This window comes from Rhinopithecus roxellana, chromosome 1, assembly GCF_007565055.1.
Source record: "Rhinopithecus roxellana isolate Shanxi Qingling chromosome 1, ASM756505v1, whole genome shotgun sequence".
NCBI classification, from domain to species: domain Eukaryota; kingdom Metazoa; phylum Chordata; class Mammalia; order Primates; family Cercopithecidae; genus Rhinopithecus; species Rhinopithecus roxellana.
Genome location: NC_044549.1, coordinates 34,027,712 through 34,042,965, shown reverse-complemented (window position 1 = coordinate 34,042,965; position 15,254 = coordinate 34,027,712). Strand labels below are relative to the sequence as shown.

The 15,254-nt window shown below is 41.3% G+C and overlaps 1 protein-coding gene across 1 annotated transcript in view; it reads right to left on the bottom strand.

Annotated features, from left to right (window-relative positions):
- The window catches only part of BOC (BOC cell adhesion associated, oncogene regulated), a 253,113-nt gene that overhangs the window by 115,907 nt on the left and 121,952 nt on the right, over nt 1-15,254 (bottom strand). Inside the window, exon 8 of the mRNA XM_030941125.1 lies at nt 11,217-11,302. The gene's annotated coding sequence lies outside the window, so the exon portion shown is untranslated. The remainder of the gene's footprint in view (nt 1-11,216; nt 11,303-15,254) is intronic.

Here is a 15,254-nt window from a genome sequence, read left to right as displayed (position 1 = left end):
CTCCCCTTCCCTCTCTTTTTTCCTTCCTTCCCTTTTTCCTTCTCCTTCCTTCCTTCCTTCCTTCCTTCCTTCCTTCCTTCCTTCCTTCCTTCCTTCCTTCCTTCCCTTATTTATCTACTTGATAACTGAAACAGAAAGTTTCTTTTCAACTTTTTATTTTGAATAATTTTAGATTCATGAGAGACTGCAGAAATAATTCCCATGTTCCCTTCTCCAGCTTTCCCTAATGATATAATCTTACATAAATAAAGTTTATTATCAAAGTGAGGAAATTAACATTGGTATAATGCTATTAACTAGACTATAGCCCTTATTTGAATCACCAGTTTCTGCATGCACTCACTTCTCACAGAACTTATAGTCTAGTATTTCTCTTATTATAGCAGAGTTTGTAATGAGCAGTCCTCAAGTGAAATTCAACTTTCAGAAGTTAAGAAAAATACATATAACTTTGGGAGAGATTTTATTCAAAATTATTGAAATAAAAAAGTTTTGTTACTTAACAAGATAAACCCTTTGTTATCTGGAACATTTATTTCCTCAAAACAATGAATATTCCAAAGCATTCTAGATGGCCAGAGGGGATGGTGTATGATTTCTTTTCAGAAAATGATGAGATTGAACTCAAGATGGATTAAAGACTAAAGGCAAAACCCAAAATATTAAAACCCTGGAAGACAACCTAGGCAATAACATCCCGGACATAAGAATGAGCAAGATTTTATGACAAAGACACCAAAAGCAGTCAGACAAAAGTAAAAATTAACAAATGGGTTCTAATTAAACTTAAGAGCTTCTGCGCAGCAAAAGAAACTATGAACAGAGTAAACAGACAACCTAGAGAATGGGAGAAAATATTTGCAAAGTACACATCCAACAAAGGTCTAATATACAGCATCTATAAGAAACTTAAACAAATTTACAAGAGAAAAACAACCTACCATTAAAAAGTGGGCAAGGACATGAACAGACGCTTTTCAAAATAAGACATACATCCAGCCAACAAGCATATGAAAAAAAAGCTCAATATCACTGATCATTAGAGAAATGCAAATCAAAACCACAATGAGATACCATCTCATACCAGTCAGGATGGCTATTATTAAAAAGTTAAAAAAGAAAAAAAAAGAACAAAACAGATGCTTTTGAGGTTGCTGAGAAAAGGGAACAGGTATACACTGTTGGTGGGAGTGTAAATTAGTTCAACCATTGTGGAAAGCAGTAAGGCGATTCCTTAAAGAGCTAAAATCAGAACCACCATTTGACCCAGCAATCCCATTACTGGGTATATACCCAGAGCACCATAAATCATTCTATAATAAAGACACATGCACAGGAATGTTCATTGCAGCACTATTTACAATAGCAAAGACATGGAATTAACCCAAATGCCCATCAATGACATTAGATAAAGAAAATGTGGTACATACACTTCACAGAATACTACACAGTCATATAAAAGAACAAGATCATGTCTTCTGCAGGAACATGGATGGAGCTGGAGGCTAGTATCCTTAGCAAACTAACATGGGAACAGATGTATGTTCTGTCCAAACTTTCATGTGGGAGCTAAATTATGAGAGCTCATAAACACAAAGAAGGGAACAATAGACACTCAGGTCTACTTGAGGGTAGAGGATGGGAGGAGGGAGAGGAGCAGAAAAAAATAATTATTGGATATTGGGCTTAATACCAGGGTGATGAAATAATCTATATAACGAACCCCTGTGACATGAGTTTACCTATAACAACAAACCTTCACATGTACCCCCAAACATAAAATAAAAGTTAAAAAAGGAAACTGATGGGATTGGCCAAATGCTTAGCGATATGAAAATCTCATAAAGAATCTAGTCCACTGGACATGGTGGCTCACACCTGTTATCCTAGCAACTCTGAAGGCTGAGGTGGGAGGATTGCTTGAGCCCCCAAATTCAAGATCAGCCTGGATAACATCGTGAGGCCCCCATCTCGAAAATAAAATAAAGTAAAATAAAATAAAATAAAAAAAAAATAAAAAACAAAATAGTCAATTATGGTGGCACAGGCCTGTAGTCCCAGGTACTTGGGAGGCTCAGGTGGGAGTATCACTTTAGCCCAGGAGTTTGAGGCTGCAGTGATTCATGATCGCACCACTGTGCTCTAGCCGGGGTGACAAAGCAAGATTCTATCTCAAAAAAAAAAAAAAAAAAAAAAAAAGGAGAGAATCTGGTCCATGCTCAAAGTGCCCACGTTTAGCTGTGGAGGAGGGGTCCCACCACATTGTTCTTTGATTTCCTGAATGCATCAGGATGCCATATTACACAGTGTGGGTGGAATATTTGTAAGTTTGGCTATCTTCTCAATTCATTCCATGTGTGCCATGGAATTTAAGTGCTGTAGTCAGGCGTTTCTGAATACAATTTTCCATATGTAGATTTACCACTACCCACTGAAGCACACACATCTGATCCAGTTTATTGGGGTGTGAGATTACTCTTTTCTTTCATTTTGAAAACATTTACAGTGATTAGAAATGAGACAGAGAAATGTGCTCATTCTGATGTAGGCGAACTCAGGCCAGAGAGTCGGTTGTCTCTGCTGGTCTCTGATGCACACACTCGGCCAGAACTTAGCCTTCTCGCAAGGGGCTTTCACACTCTCTCATCCCTGTCTGCTCTTCTTTTTGCTGCTGGTATATGAACTTTCTAGGCAGCCATTTTTTTCCTCCTAAAATGTACCAAGAAAGGCCTCTCTCTTCCCACTTAACAGGGTTATCCCACCAGACTTAGTAGATAGACTCCAAAGACCCCGTCATCTTCACATTAAACTGCTTTTCTCCTTTTGCACTCCCCATTTTTGCTGCATCTTCACCATCCTCTGGGATGCTGTGACTTGAAACTTGAATGGGTCCTTAATGTTGCCTTTTCTTTTGCCCCTCACATCTGCTTAGGGTTGTGCTATCTGTCCCAACTCTTCCTCATGTCTCCTTCTGTCCTGTTGTTTCCTTTGGCACTCTCTGGAATCTAGGGCAGACAGGAGGGAAGCTGGTCATTCTTTGCCAGACTGCGAACTGTGAGGCTGGGGACTGAAATGTTCTCCACCACTATGGTTCTGAGACAATGACTGCGTCACTCTTGACAGGCCCTCAGTGAAGGTCTACTGAATAGTTAACTCAGATGCCGAGTACCATGACTAGGGACTCACTGTCCAGGCAGGGCTCTGTTCGTTTCAGGCTGAGCTCCAAGGCAGCAGAGGAGGAAGGACAGTGGGGAGGCCTGGGGAACCCGGGCCTCCTTGCACCGCCACTTCCCACCACTTTCTTAGGCCACTGCTCCCTGCCCTGCAGCTGCTTCTTGTTCTCCTCTTACATCAAACCTTATGTCCCTACCTTGGAAGAGGTGAGCCTACTGTCTGGGACTAGGAAGTCATGGATCCAGACTTCCTGTTACTTATCTCAGCAATGTGCAGTCAATTCCCATTCAACAATCTTACATTGAGCTTCTTCTTTGTGTTAGGCACACTGCAATTCTTCTTCCATCAGAATCTCTTACCTTCTCTATTGCTCACTTGCTCTGGACTCATTGTGTTCATATAGGATATTTATATACAAACATTATGTATGTGTGTATGTGTACACATCAGGATTGCTTTGAAACTCACCCACTCCACCCGGTAACACTATTTCACCTATGCGTGAATCTGAACTCAGAGACCAAAGTGGTGGCTCTCAGTTTTCAGGGACAATTTCAGACAGGGCCTTAACAGACAGCATGGGACATCCCACATTTCCTGCCTCATGCCTCACCCTGAGATCAATCAGATCATTGCAAGTCTATTTCACAGAATGAAATCTTTGAGCTGCATTGTGGTAGATTTTCATTGCCAGGTACTTCTTTTGAACTTCAAAAGTTATCTCTAACACCCTGGGATTTATGTCTTATCTGCTTAAGAAGATAATCAGGCCACAGTCACACACTTTGCAGAAATATACGTTGAACATGCATCTGGGGTATTTGTAAAATATGCTTGAGAGTCTGCAGACAGATTAAGCTTTGTCACTGTCAGGTATTAAAGGGTCACAGATTCAAATCAAGTGCAGCAGCCTGAACCTGCCATGCCTGAGACTTCCATCTATGATTCACTGGAGAGATGAGGGATATGAGCTTGTCTTGTGCTGGTGCTGAACCCCTCAAGTCCTGTGAAATTAGAATGCTGGAAAGGCCCTCAAGTCTCTTTGTTTTAAAAGTAATGTGTTTTTGGAAAAGCACAACTTTCTGTTTTTTTCCTGAAAGCAAGATGTTTAAACTTCCAAATTATGCTCATAAAGTTTCTTAGATGTCAAACAGGTTTTCATAATAATAGTTTTAATGATTTAAGAGTAAGTAAATAAAAAGCATATGGATTAAATGTCCCTTAAAATATGCATGCTTTAATATTGTGGGGTGTGGGGCAGTGCTTGACAAAAGTACTTTGCATTTCACACAGTCCTGAATGTTTGAAAAATAGTTGGGGCATTTGATTAGTTCTAAACAAGACCAGGTTCTCCTATCTTTGGCAGAACTCTGTGAGCCAGTTTTCTGTCCTTGCAAGAGACACAGTCTGCCCAGTCCTGGGGAACAACAGCCCCCATTCCTACAAGTAAAGCCTGGCAAACGTGAGCCGTCGTTTTCAGTTGAGAAAACAGGAGTGAAGTAATGGCCACAGCCTGCAGTTACCCCTCTGGAGTGGCCTGATTTATAACTGCCTTGGGAGCCTCACGGTATTACATCGCTTGATTTTGTACACACATAATGTCTTAGCCTTCCTATCCCACAATGTGTTAGGTGGTATTAAAGGTTTTCCACTGGGGCATATAAAATCTTGGCTTTTGTCCAAGCCAAAATCCAGCCACCCCCTGAGCATTATAATTGAAGTCTAAATAGAACTTGGCATCATCCTAGGGTCTCTCAATCAATCAACTAACATTAAATGCCTACTAGAGCAAGCACTTACTATGATGGGGAGTGAGAGGAAGGGAGAAAAAAGGACATTAAAAAATGTTCAGAAACACAGAAGACAAAGTCCCAGTTCCAAGCAACTAATGATCTACTTGAGGGGCTAAGACACAGGGGAAATGATGAAATGCCACCAGGCAGGTATGGATAAGGGAGGCTGGACTGGGAAGGCTCTCTGAAATAGGAGCGGCTTTTGATGGGCCTTAGGGATTGAGCTGGTTCATTCACTTGTGAAAATTCACTTGTGAAATGTTTATTGAACACCTACTATATGCAACATACTGGGCTGGTACTGAGGATAAAAAGGGGAGCCAGACAGGCCTGGCCCTTGCCTTTGGGCAGCTTGCCTTTGAGTTGGAAAGACAGGCATCAAACAGCTAATGATATCATTCATCCTTAGTTATAACTGTGAGCGCTCCAAAGAAGAAGGACAGGGTACTGGGAGGGTACTTGATCAAAGTTATATGTCTTAAATTGTCCTAGACCCTTAAAGTGTGCTTCACCAATCAGCTTGATATAAATGCAGAATCTCAGGCCCCTCTCCAGTCCTAGTCAATCAGAATCTGCATTTTTAGCTCAATGCCAGGTGATTCTGTTGTACATTAAATTTTTAGAAACAGTACCAAGATAGAAGTTTGCAAGAGAGCAGAGGACTCCTGGATCACACAAGTGTTAGAATATCTGGATTCGATGAATCAGACACCCCTTTTCCTGGATGATATTTGGACACCTGAATTGTGTGTTAAGGAGTCTGTGTTGCTTGCATAGATGCTGAAGAGTGGCCAAGGTAAGTTAACATGCCTCTCAACTTTGCATTGTCCATTTGTATCTTATTTTCAGTTATATGTCTACTGGGTCAGGATCCTTTCATGCCCCAAAAGTAGGAGATCTATTCTGTTTGGCATCAGTATTTCCCTGTGCTTCCCTCCCTGCACTCTCAGTGCTGGCTAATGCTTTCCAGATGAGGTGTGAGCTGCTGCTAATTGTACCCGGATCAGTCTTGATTTGTGTTTCAGTCAGCAAGGCACCTCACTAATGGGTCTGAAACTTGGCAGCGGGCCTGGGACCAGTGTCAAAGGAAACAGATCCGAAAGGCACACCAAGAATGGCAAGGAGACAGGGAGTCGATAGAGAAAGATTTGCAGGATGAAAGGAGGGGGAGGAATCAAAGGGACAGGAGTGAACAGGAGAGCCTTTGGGGGAAAAGCAACAGAGAAACAGACCTGGGTAAGCCGGAGCTGTGGAGGAAAGGGGAGAGGGACAAACACAGGAAAAGGCGGGGAGGCAAAGGGGAAAGGAGCAATCGCATCTGCATCTCTGAGAGGAGGCAAAAGAGAAGGCAAGATAATCAGGCTGTGTTTTGTGATGTGATCCTGAATGCTGATAATGCCTGTGGTCGCTCACAGAGAAACCCTATGTGGGGAGTGTCAGTCTCATTCCCATCTGCAGGCAGAAATCTGATGCCTCTCGCCTTTTCTCTCTGGCCTCCAGCTTTCCGACAGCTTGGCAGGGAACGCTGAACTCTGACAGCAGCCAGTGAGTGAAGGCTCAAGTTCTAAGCCTGACAGAGTTAAGAGGTTCAGACACACCTTGGCTTTATGAGCTGAGGCCCGAGGCAGGGCCTCTGCTGGCTTGAGCTCCTGGAGCCGGCTTTCCTGGAATCGAGTTGGAAAGAGGCCTTCTTAGGGGAAGCTGAGAACTGAGGCCCAAGGCCTTTCTGAATTGGATACATTCACTGTACTTATTTTTTTTAATCACCTCTGTAAGAGGCGGGGAATCCACTTGCCAATATGAATTCCAAATTGTTTAAGTAGGGGAGAACCCATATATGCATGCAAATTTGTGCAGGCAAGCAGGGAGTGAAAGAAATAGGGAAACAGACTGAGGTTACCAGTGGACAGGCTAAGCATCGCCTAGGACAATAGCAAAGCAGTGGCACTACCTACCCAGGCTCCCAGCAGGAAAACAAATAAGCAAGCTTTGGTTTTGGAGGAAAAATTGACACCTCAACAAATAACATCCATGTTCAAGCAAAAACTTGTACACAAATGTTTATGGTAGCACTATTCATAACAGCCAATGGATGGAAAAAATTCAGATGACCATCAACTGATAAATGGATAAACAAAATGTGGCATACACATATAGTAGAATATTCTTTGGCCATAAAAAGGAATGAAGTTCTAATACAGGCAATGATAGAGATGAATCTTGAGAACATTATTCTAAGTGAAAAAGGCCAAACACAAAATGCCACATATTGTATGATTTTATTCATACGAAGTACTCAGAAATGGCAAATCCCCATAGTGAGAGAACACAGCTCAGTTGTTGGCAGTGGGTCCGGGGAGGGAAGAATGGGGAGTGATTGCTTAACAGGCATGGGGTTTCCCTTTGGAGCAATGAAAAAGTTCTGGAACTAGATAGTGATGGTTGTGTCACATTGTGAATGTACTCGGTGCCCCTGAGTTTTATAGTTTAAAATGGTAAATTTCACACTCTGTGTATTTTACCACAATAAAAACATTTTTTAAAAAAGGATTGAAATAATCATTATTGTGAATATCCGAAAAAAATGTGGTCTATCCTAAACTTGATTTATAATTAAATACTTCTTTTATTTTTATTCATATTCAGAGGGTCATTATAATATTGTAATGTCTCCAACTGTTTTAATATGACCCTGAAGGGGAATGAGAATAAGAAGTTCTGAATAAGAAAGGAAAAAAAGCGATGGAAATAGGGAGGGAAAAGACAAAGAAAGTCAGCTATCTATAGGGTAGGAAATCAGAGTAGGGATGGCCTGCTAAAGAAAGGTGGCCAGATGAAGTGGGAGCAAATAAGCTTATGGTGCTTTGCCTAGGGGAGAAAGAAACTTCAGACACAGAGAAAGAGAATAAGGCAAGTCTCTGAGTAGAGCCAAATAGCACGGAAAGGAAACTTGGATAAACTAAAAGAGATCTTCAAAACAAAACGACAAAAAAAAAAAAAAAAAGACAAAACAAACAAACAAACAAGAAAACAAATCCCTCCAATTCTTCTTTTATTTCCTGTGAGATGAGTTCTTAAAGCTATGAAATACCATAGATCTAGGGGCTAGAATCTGTGGGTGGGAGGAAGACATTTCCTCTCTGCAGGATGGGGACCATTCTCCACCAGTAACAGGTCTCACTGCCCTGTTGTCTCCAGCCTGGGAAGTGATTAAGCAGAAGACAGAAGAGCCCCAGTCAGGGATATGCAGCGGAAAGAGCTGTGCATTGAGCTGGTGGTTGGGCAAGATCTTTTCTGAAATCCTTTCCAATTCTGTGTTCCTGTGTGTAAATGATTCAAGCCATGTGCAGGTGCCTGAAAAAAGCGGGGCGTCGGTCAGTGGTTCCGGAGATCAACGCATGAATGTTTACCACATACATGTGCTCTAATTCAAAGGGGATTTGTTGGAATGACATACTGGCCCTTCCCTGTAGAATGGTTGATAGGAAGCTTGAGGTTGAGACTGTAACTTTCTGACATTATATCCAGTTGTTTGGAATGTAAGAATTTTTAAAAATGTTTTACATTTGAAAATATACATTAAAAAGATGAAAATTAAAATCACTCATATTCTTATCACTTTTGTGAGTCTATGCATATTTGCCTACGCTTAGAAGACACACACACGCATGTACACACACATGATCATATGAACATGCTGTTTCTTTCTTTTTTATTTTTTACTTTAATTTCTGGGATACATGTGCAGAACGTGCAGGTTTGTTACATAAGTATACATGTGCCTTGGTGGTTTGCTGCACCTACCAACCCATCATCTAGGTTTTAAGCCCTGCATGCATTAGGTACTTCTCCTGATGCTCTCCTTCCCCTTGCCTCCCACCCCTTGACAGGCCCAGCTGTGTGATGTTCCCCTCCTTGTGTCCATGTGTTCTCATTGTTCAACAGCCACTTATGAGTGAGAACACGCAGTGTTTGGTTTTCTGTCCCTGGGTTAGTTTGCTGAGAATGATGGTTTCCAGCTTCATCCATGTCCCTGCAAAGGACATGAACTCATTCTTTTTTATGCCTGCATAGTATTCCATGGTGCATATGTGCCACATTTTCTTTATCCAGTCTATCATTGATGGGCATTTGGGTTGGTTCCAAGTCTTTGCTATTGTAAATAGTGCTGCAATGAACATACGTGTACATGTGTCTTTATAGTAGAATGATTTATAATCCTTTGGGTATATACTCAGTAATGGGATTGCTGGGTCAAATGGTATTTCTGGTTCTAGAACCTTGAGGAATCGCCAAACTGTCTTCCACAATGGTTGAAGTAATTTACACTCCCACTGACATTAGAAAAGCATTCCTGTTTCTCCACAGCCTCACCTAGGCTGTTTCATTTGAACAACTTTCTGGTTATTAAATAGTCTTTAACAACGCTATGGCTTTGGTGTGTGTGTGTTTAAGAAATTTACAATAAAAACAAAACATACAAACAACAAAACTGCCTGTATTTTTTAAGGCTTCAAGGTGATTTCTGTGAAATAAATCAGCTTCTGGGGTCTGGGTTCCTTCTGTGGGCATGTCTGCTAGCGCCTTTGAATCTTCTGAGAAGTCTTCCAAACTGAACCTATTAATGCATTAGATAAATCTTGTTCTTTAACCACATAGAGAGTTGGGGGGTGTCTCACTTCCTATGTGAGGAAGAAATTTGGGAAGACCTGCCAGTAGTTTGTCCCAGGTGGAAGAAAATGGGCCTGGCAGATCTCCTTTCAGGTTCTGTTAAGCAGGGGCCTGGTCTATGAGATGCTGAGAGGAAGAATTCAGAGATGAGGAAGTAGAAGCAGTTTCCTGAATGTTCGGTCAACAGCCACTTACTGGTACATACGGTACAACTCAAGTAGGGGCCAACGCAGCCCCTACCTACAAGGTCACAATTGTAGCCACCAGCATAGAGATGAGGAAGGCTTTGCTCAAGTGGCCTGAGATTTGCAGCATTTGTTTATGTCTTTTGCCCAGAACTGCACAGTTGGTGGTTGAAAGGGCACAACTGTTTTCCCTGTAATTGGGAGCATGGGGGGCACAATCTATTCACAGGGTAGGAGGTCAGAACAGCACTGGAACATCACACAAGGTGTTATAGTGGCTTCCAGGCCCTCTAATAATCTGATGAGCATGTGATCTTCCAGTGACCTCTCATCTCAGAATAAATCCCTAAATCCTTACTACGTTCTGCAAGACTCTATGTGACCCACATCGCATGTCTGCTTGTCCCAACCTCTGTGACCTTATCTCCTATGATGCCACCCTCACTCACTATTTCCAGCCACAGGGGTCTCCTTGTGGTACCTCACATACCCAGCACACTCCTGCCTCTGGCATTACTGTTATCTTAGCCTTGGAAGTGCTTCCCCTCAATGTTTGCACAACTCATTCCCTCACTTCATTCCAGTTCTGCTCAAATGTCACATCATTACCACCAAGTCATTCTTAGACCACCCTATCTAAAATAGCATCCTCCCTCCATCATTTAGTTATCTACCTAGCCTCCTCCCTGGCGTGATTAGCAATGATTGCCACTGTTACACATATATATCTTGCTTATCATCTTATTATAAATGTAACACATCTTGTTTATCATCTGTCTATCACACTAGAATATGGATACTCTGAGAGCAAGGACTTTGTCTTGTTCACTTCTGTACCCCTGGCACCTTAACAGTATCTGGCACATAAGATTCAGTGAACGGTGGTTAAATGAGTGAATGGCCATTCTTTCCTTTCCTGCCGGCTGATTAACTTTACCTTTCAGTCTAAAACTTAGAGCCATTTCTCAGATGGCTCTTGGTCTCTTCTTGTGCTTAAGTCTCAAGTTGCCACCATGGTTTCAGGTAGAAACTGTCTTCAAACCACCTGAATCTTAACTCAGAGGACATCAGAGGAATCTGTCTGTACAATTCACCTAGATACAAGTCATCCATTCGGACACAGCCTCCTGCTCAGCTTTCATGAGTCTCCTGACTTAAAAAACCTTCCTCTATCCTTCAGCCCCCATTTCTAACTCTACATCAAGATTCTATGTCCGGGATACAGTCCATGACGTGAGGTGATCTGTTCTCCTGGCACTCAAATTTATTCTGATCTCTGTGGCTACCCCTCAGTTTATTCTTCTGGACCTCCCACATCTCCACCATCCACCTGCCTAGAGCCTAAACCCTGAGAGATCTAATGATTGAGGATAATATCCTTAGAGTGGCCTACCACACATGACTCCATGTTAGTAGAGCTTCTGGGTCACTCTTCTCAGTTTAGAATCTTGTGTAGGCAGAACATTGTCTCAAGATGCCCTAAAAAGTAAAATCGAAGGACAAGTCTTTAAAGCCTGAGTGGTGCTCCTTGGAAGAAAGCCGAGATGCTCTCTAACAATGTTTGGGTTCATAAGTGGCCAGCTTTTCTGCTCTTCTGATGTTGTAAGAACACTGGACAAGGCGGCTGTCGCTTTGGAAAACTTAGACGTTGACATCATCAGAATTGCTCTTCCTGACTGCTGGGGTCTTTCTGATCCCCTAGGATGGCAGCTTTTCCCACGTCAGGTGGTTGGCTGGGACACTGGCCTCATCTGAAGGAGGACTCTGGGCCCCATGAGGCTGGGAAGCTAAGGCTGGGGAAGAGAGGAGGACAGAAGGGGCAGGATGGCTGTAACTAGTTACAACTAACTGCCTTCCTACAGACATGTCTAAGCTTGGCTGCCACTCAAGTCTGTTCAGTCAAGGAGCATACATGTTGACTGAGTGACTCTCCCTTCCCTTTCTCACTGCAATACACTGGGGGATTTTTTTAAAGCTATAATGAATTTTGTTATATCTCCCATGTCAGAATTATTACCTATGAGGACAAACAATGACATGATGGAGACAGGCAGCACCTAGCTGTCCAGCAGAAGACACGATGCTATGATATGCAGAGGTGAAAAAATTAAAATATTCATGCACACATGTCATTAAAGCATTTTAGCATTCTCATTTCACATACACCTCACCTGTGGCACTTTGGGCATGTTCATTTGCCTACTGCAGACAATTAGCTGGGGTCTATAGCAAAATAAAGCCAAGTACTCTTGCCTAGTGACACAACTGGGAGGGAAAAGGACTTGAATCCAGATTCTTACTGCCACACACCTCCCTCTCCCAACAAATGATCATTGATACCTGATCATTTGCTAACTTGCAATCATATAAGAAAAAAAAAGTTGATTGACATTCAGTATAATGTATAATTAGAAGATATCAAAGAACTTCTCTCCTATCACAAGATCTTTCTAAGTATAAAACAAAAGTATATAAGTATAATACAAAACATAAGTATAAAACAAAACCTAGAAATCAGAAACGAAAAGATGAATAAATTTGACTAATATAAAAGAAACATCTCTGCAAGGTAGAAATTCTTGGTGGCCTGTAATCTCAGCAGTTTGTGAGGTTGCGGCAGGAGGATAGCTTGAGCCCAGGAGTTCGAGACTAGCCTGGGCAACGTAGGATGACCCTATCTCTTAAAAAAAAAAAAAAAAAGGAAGAAAAAAGAATAGCTAGATGTGGTGTCATGTGCCTGTAGTCCCAGTTACACTATGAAATGTGTGAAATATAAACAGCCTCATTCACAACAAAATAAAATAATTAAAAATATATTGACAAACCATTTTTCACCTATTGAACTGGCAAAGTCAAAAAAACTTGATAAACTGTGTTGGTGAAGGCTTAGGGAAATAGGTGTAAGGGGGACTGTAAAAGAGCATGTGTTAAGAAAGAAAATGTAGCAAAATTTGTTATAATTACAAATGAACAAAGAATTTGGCTCTTTTCTAGGGATTTATCTTAAAATACACTCTCATCTGTTAAATGATGCATGAATGATGAAATTCATTGCAGTGTTATTTTAAATAATAAAAGACTGGCAACAACTTAAGTGTCCATCAATAGGTGATTAGTTAAATTATGATACATTTATACAAGAAAACATTTTTCAGCTTAAAACAGAATGAGAATGCTTTTTATGTACTGACAGAAAGATTTTAAAAATACATGAAGTGAAAAAAAGCAAAGTACAAAATAGTGCATAGAGAATGCCATCTTTTGTAGGACAAAGTGGGGAAATAGTGGTATGGATTTACTTGTATATATAAAATAGCTCTGCAAGGATACACAAAAAACTAGCAATGTTGGTTGTCTTGAGCAAAAGAACAAGGTGGCTGAGAGACAGATGTGAAGGAGGTATTTTTACCTATTTCCTTTCAAACTTTCTAAGTTTTAAATAGATCAATGTATTACTTCAAAAAAAATAGGCAACTTATTTTTGTCTTTGAGAAGTATCAATTAATCTAATCATCAACCTCAAAAACTAAAATCTTGGATAAAGGCCTCAATGAATGCAGCAAATAAGCTTTAACAAATTTTAAATTCTCAATTCATGGTTGAATAAGGAAGAGAGAGATGGAGTGTGAGAAAGTGGGAGCATTAGATACCATCCAGGAGACTAGAGAGGGATGATGGGCAGAAGATAAACAGGGCAAGAGGGACAGACACAGAGGGAGAGAGTCACAGAAAACTAGGGAGACAGGCAGAGACAAGAGTTGCTGAAGCAGGTGCTACTGTTGGGTTAAAATGCTGCTACTGCATTCTGGCATTCAACTCAGGGTGTGCTTCAGACCAGACTGTCCCTTGTTACTACTGCTCTTGGAGATTGAGTTTATTTTTCCACGGATTTCTTGGGGTTTCTCTGTGTATAAGGAATTGACAAGGGTTTGAGAAATTTACTTAGGAAACATGGAGGTCCTCTGACCCCACCAGTGAAAATAAACAAGCATAAAGTGGTACTTACAGGAGAATAAAATGGCTGTGGCTCTAGGATTTGGCAGATTATATCAGTAATATGAATTGTGAATATTCAGTGAGTTAATGGGATTTGCCCACACATGCATATGTCATAAGGTGTGAGGATGTACTGAGATAAATTCCACAGAATTTACCCCAGTGTATTTTGCTTCCTTGTTAATACTCATAATTATTTTGTTTCCATAACACTTTAAACAAAAACTGCACTATAATGGGTTGCTTATCTTCTTGCATTCAGTTGATTATATACTTTTTGAGAGTAGTGGGTTATATCTTCTTCATCTTTGCATTCCCAAATCTAGCACAGTTCCTGGCACAGTAAAGGTAATTATTGTTAAATTTAACTGAATTCAGATTCCTATCAGAGGGTTACGCTTAACTACATGCAACAAAGACCAAGCAACAGTAGCTTAAACAAGATATGTATCATGTAATAAAAAGTAGAGATAACAGTTCAGAGGTGTGCAATGTTTGCTGGGACCCATCAAGGATCTAGACTGCTTTCATATTTTGGCTTGCCAGGCTAGCATTCAATGTCCCTTCTCATGCTCCAAAGATGGCGGCTACTCTGGCCACACTCTAATCAGGAAGAGAAGTTAAGAGCAAAGGGCAAAGGCCAAAGCTCAATGGATTTTCTATAATAAATCCTGTCTCAGGGAATTGTGCTTACCTCTCATTGGCCAGAAGTGGATCATGTGACCTCTCTACCGTGCAAAGGCATCTGGGAAGCTGATGTTTTAACTGGGTGCATTGCTGCAGCCCATAATAAAATTGAGGATGTCTTAGGAGATGGGGATAATGAAATAATGAATAGCAGTATCAGTCGCAAGTGTGTAAAGGCAAAAACCACAAACACATTTTCAACTCGAAACTTCTCTCTCATTTGCCGTATTTTTCCTGTTGTATTTTAGATTCTTGATGATAATATTCCATTCTCTTGGAAATCCCAGCAGATTCAATTTAGCTACAGACCATCAGAGGCCATGGATTACTTTATTCCTACTGCCCCCGCATCCTCTCCCCTGAGTCCCTGAAGTTCCTGGCATATTCAAAGACTCTAAAGTAATATAAGTACCTGGTCCCATACACTTCCTATACTCCATATGCTGTCTTCAGGGTTGAGGACTGGGATATTCCCCAGGGTCAGAGCTGGATGCAAATTCCTTCTCACTCTGTTGCTCTTCTGCAATTCTAGCCCCCTCTCCCCGCAAAGCAGCAATCCTCTGTGGATCATATCATGGGATTGTCTTCATTAGTGGATTTCTTAGAAACATCTGGCAGCAGAGCCGGGCCTGTTCCAATTCTCTGAGTCCTCCCAGACCACAGGCATTCTCCTGAATGATCAAGTGATCTTTCCCCTGAGCCTGTGGAGGAAATTTGTTCTGGTCTCCTGTGCTTCTCCCTGAACAGG